General features: G+C 42.6%; 1 pseudogene; it reads right to left on the minus strand.

Moving 5' to 3' along the window:
- Positions 1 to 2,787: 2,787 nt before the first annotated feature.
- LOC102886321 lies at positions 2,788 to 3,537 on the minus strand (annotated as a pseudogene).
- Positions 3,538 to 5,111: the final 1,574 nt, after the last annotated feature.

A 5,111-nucleotide genomic window follows, 5' to 3' on the forward strand; every position in this document is an offset into this window, starting at 1 on the left:
TAAAATGAATTGGTTTGAGTGTAAATAGCCATGTGTGGCTGGTGCCTGCAGCCTTGGGCAGGTCACATTAGGAGCCTCGGGCCTCTGTCACCCTTGACCTTGAGAAAGGCGGCAGAGAGGAGTCGAGCTCTACTACTGTATTGGGGCAGCATGGAGAATCCTCGGCTTGGAAGGACATTTCCCTCTACTCCTCAAGGCTTCCTGCACCAGCTCAGAGGAGTGAATGAGGGCAAGAAAAAAGAGCCAGGATATTGTCTACATGTTTACGAGTTCCGTGTCTTTTGCTCAGCTTTTTCTTTAAAGGCCTCGTGCCGAATACCAATAACAAGCTGGGATCATAACAGTCTTGTCTATACTGTTTTCAAAATTATTATTTACAGCTTCTTTAATTCTCCATGGAGATAATGAGTCTATAGAGGGTGTTTTTTGTTTGTTTGTTTTTTTGGCAAAGCAATATTATTAAGCAAAGATTTCTTTTTAAATTACTAGTATTCAAATGAGAGGTCTTCCACCACACAGCCCTAATCCCGTTGCTCACACACAGTCCTGCTGGGAGAGGTTTTTTGGTGAGCTGCCACTGCTTTGTACCACAGGGTGGAGAATGTTCATTCTCATGTTGTAGCTTGCGCCATCCGTGCCTGAACGTTATTGTATAGTTCTGACTTGGAAGGACCCCTCACCCCTCTCCTAAAGATACTCGTTAATGTGGCTCACACAGGTAAGCAAGGGGTTTTTACATGAAGAAATAAACCCACTAAATGAAAATTCTTTGAAGAGGTGAAGCTGGGAGAAAAGGCACGTTTTTTGAGGGAGTAGGGGGATGGGGAGTTGCCTTGGAGCCTCTCGTAAGAGCTTTATCCTCACTCACAAAGATAGAAATTAGGGTGGAAAATAAGGAGAATTTAGTTAAGAGCAGCCGTTTTAAATTTGTGCTGCTTCCGGGCCTCTTAGCGGAACGCCAGCCATTTCTACAGAAGCACAGCGTGTCCCCGCGTCGCCCTCACACCGCTGCGGCCCTTCTGCCTCACCTGCTGACATCCCGCACATCCAGCCTCAACATGCCACCAGCGTGGGCCGCATTACCCGCCTCCAACGTCCGGGAGGCGGCCCTGCGGCAATCGGTGGTTTTGCGGGGAGGGAGGATGGTAATTACCAGCACACAATTATCTTATTTTTGTCTGAATTATTTACAAGGGAAGGAAGCAGTTGGACGGGAGGGGTCGCGAGGGAGTGTGCTCAGCCCCACTCGCATTGATTCTACCCGGAGTGAGAAGAGCAAACCTGTTAAGAAGAAAAATCACTTCCTTTTCTTCTTCTCTTTCCTCTCCCTCCCTTAAATCTTAGAAATAAATAAATAATGCAAAGAGAAGCCCTGGGTGGCTGCAGGGAGGGGCCAGCGGCCGGGCGTCCACCCTTGCGGGAGACCAGTTCCCATTACCGCAGGTGAGTGCGGGCCGGGGCTTTGAGCGGTTCCGTCCTCTCTCCCCAGCTCTCATCTTGCGTGTTGTTGCATAATGAACAGCTCGTATGGATTTAAATCCCATTTAGAGGATGTTCAATTACGGAGCCCGTAATCAGGAGAGTTGGGTTTGAATCCCAGAGGGGCCATTTGCTTTTCTTTTTTTAAATTTAAGTTTTATAGCTCTTCGACTTCCAAAAGAACTTGTGGATGGTTCATGGAGGCAAAAATAAGGCATGAGGAGACCTTTACGGGTAAACGGAATAGAAGTCGCCTGCAGGGAGCAGCGTGACTCTACCAGCTGGGTGGTAGGATCGTGGTGGTTTTGTGCTTATATTTCTTCTTTGCAAAATACAAAAGCAAACCCACCTCCTGCTTTGTGGGGCGATGGGTAGAGTAATGTTTGTGAGAAGAGGCGTCCAGATCATTTTGGTATGATATTATAGTCTTATATTAAGGAAAAAATAATAGAGGCAGAGTGCCCTTTTAACTGGACTCCACTGCACATCCCTAAAGAGAGACACCCCCAGGAGTGTCCTGGCGTATTGAAGCGGCTGTTTTAAATTTGTTCTGTCGCAGATGTGCGTGGGAGTGCCATCTGAGAGAAAAGGCGAGGTACTCCAAGCAAGGTAGTGGCTTTATTTTTTTCTTCGTTGTTAAAATACTTACAAATTCATAATATATGTGAGTTACAAAACTTTGCAGTAAAAATGCGTATCTGCATAACTACCTACCCAAATTAAGAAATACATTGCTGCTACCACTGACATTCCAATAATGCCCAGAAGTACATGTGATCGTGATTTTGTGCATGTCAGGGTCCTGCCCGCCCCCCCCTTTTTTTGCTTCCAATTGTATTAGTCTCTTTTTATTCTTTTGGTAATCTTGTCCAGAGTTAATGACTTCCATTTGTAGTTGATGAAATGTCTTAAGGAATCTCCTTCAAATGTTGGCTCTTTTGTGAGCATGGTCTTTCCCTTTACTCCAACTTAGAATTAAGACTTTTGATCCTTGTTTTTTTATATTCCAGTCTCAGAAATAGTTTTCGCTGTAGAAGACGGTCTTATGTTTCATAGTAGTGGTCTACAACCAGGCTCTAGCTTCTCCAGGAACATTACATAGGATGGATTTAAATATGTATTAAACTAAGAGGCATTCTCTCAAATGAATTTAAATGCATTTTATTTTTAAACAACCTACATGACATGTTTTTCTTAAAAACAATGCCTCCACTCTAAATAAACCAAGGTCAAAATAAATGAAAAGCCCAAGATAACATCAATCTCATTTGTCCTAGTCCTGGTGTGTGGATGAAAAGCAGCAGCCAGTTACAATGATGACAGGTGATAGACCAAAATTGCCAAATTTGTTAACGTTTCTAAACCATCCTTAAAGAAAATCATATTTGGGGTCGCACCATCCTCACGGTGGTCCAGCAGAGCAAGCATGCCATCTGGATTCATATTTTCACCAATAAAGAACTGGTAGTTTTAGTCTATGGCCGTGCCACCCTGAACAAGCCCGATGCGTTTGATCTTGGAAGCTGAGCAGGGTCAGGCCTGGTTAGTACTTGGATGAGAGACCACCTAGAAAGACCAGGTGCTGTAGGTGTAAAAAAGAAAAGGTATTGTAAGCTGACAAGGTCCTTGCAATCTCTGAGGTTAACCAAGGATTGCCTCACTTAAAAAAAAAAAAAATTGATAGTTTTTGAAATTAGCCAGGACCTGCTTGGTTTGTTCTGCAGCCCCTGTCATAAAGGTTTTATTTACTCTTTCTGGTCTCTGTTCTTCAAGTTTCCCTTTGATTTCATGTAATCTTTGATGTACTTGTAGGCTTGTTTTGTGAAGCTGGTTTCCTGCAAATGCTGGTTCATGACAGAATCAACACCAGTGGCCCCTGTGCTCTAGGGACCTTCACCCTGGGGCCTTTAGCGGAAGCATTTCCACCAATGAGTGTGTCATCAATGTCACCCTCTGTCCTACTGACCATCTTCCTCTCCACCTCCCATCCACAATCTCCCGGAGATTGTAGATGTTGGAAAGCATCTCATCGTGGCGGATGAGGTCCCCGTGAATCATCGCGGGGTGGCTGGTAGGACCGGAAGGACGACGGCGGCACGGGCTTAGCAGGAGCCCAGAGTCAGAGCCAGAGCGGTGCTCAGTGGAGGTGGAAAAGCTCTCCTGCTTTTTCAAAACAAGTTTTCCATGCGTTTGAACTCTACGTAAATGGAATCATACTCATCATACTGATATGGTCTTCTATGAATTGCTTTCTGTTATTCAACATTGTGTTTGTGAGACTTGTCCAAGTTGATACGTGTAACATGCTTTATTCACATTCACTACTGTTTGTTATTCTATTGTATGAATACTCTAAGACTTATTTATTCATTCTCTTGTCAGTGACCATCTGGATGTCTCTTTTTATTTATTTTTTTTATTATTACAAACCATGTTGCCATGAATATTCTAATCCAATCTAGCCTCTTTGTGCACTGGCCCAAAAAATTTCTCCATTGTATATGCCTGAAAGTAGCATTGCTAGCTCATAGAGGATGAGCATTTCGACTTTATTAGATTATGCCAAAATCTCAGTGGTTGGCCAAGCTACACTCTCAACAGCAATGTTTAAGTAGGAACTGAAGAATTCGGATCAACTACAGGCAGATTCAGCTGCTCTCAAAGATTCGAGTTAAAAGGAAAGAGGGCTAAGAGGAATCCATAGATGATGGTGGTGGTGGTGTCGATGACTGACATGATGAGGATGATAAACCCTGGTAGAGTGCTTATGATGTGCTAGGCACCGTTCTGAACATTTTAAACACCTGGACTAATTCCATTTTTACAGTTAAAAGGTATGTACTATTATCCTCACCTATAGGTAAAGAAACTGAGATATAAAGAGGTTAAATCACTTACCCAAGTTATGGAAAGTAAGTGTAGGATTTGGAATTCGAACCATTGCTTTGAGCCCCATGCCTCGCTTTAGCCATTAACCTACAAGTTCACTCTAAATGAGCCAGTGATAAGTACAGCTTTATGATTGATGAGTGATTGGCTGCCCTGTCATTTGAGAAGGGGAACTTACCTTTCTAAACATATTCCTTATTACACACCCCCTTTCACAGTCCTCTTCACAGAATTTTTACTGTATTTACACTTCATCAGAATTTGATAAGAAGCAAGAGAACAACATTCTTTCTTAGATAGTATGGAATTTAAATGACTTCTTTAGCTAATGTAAGAAAATATGTGAGAAGGAGCTCTTAAATTAACACACTCCAAATCCTAACTTAACAGAGCCTACCCGAAGTCAGTGCTATGAATATTGGCACTTGACTAGACAAGCGGAGAAATAATTGTTCCTACTGGCCCATCCTCAGGTAGCTTGATGATAGGTACCGTACTTTGCATGGCAAAGTGATGGGGGAGAATATTGACTATTTCAAAAGCTGCCCAAAATGGTTAAAATATGACATAATAATACTGTCATAGGCATATAGGCATTGCTATTTTTTGTCATGAAAACATCAGCAGAAATGATGAACCATACATAAATTCATATCTCAGGATCAATAAAGCTATATTTTTTTGGTCCAAATTATTCAGATTAGTCTTTTACCCGTTATCCACAGTTCTCAACTTTCCATTTC

This window comes from Pteropus alecto, unplaced genomic scaffold (genome assembly GCF_000325575.1).
Source record: "Pteropus alecto unplaced genomic scaffold, ASM32557v1 scaffold21, whole genome shotgun sequence".
In the NCBI taxonomy this organism is placed as follows: Eukaryota; Metazoa; Chordata; class Mammalia; order Chiroptera; family Pteropodidae; genus Pteropus; species Pteropus alecto.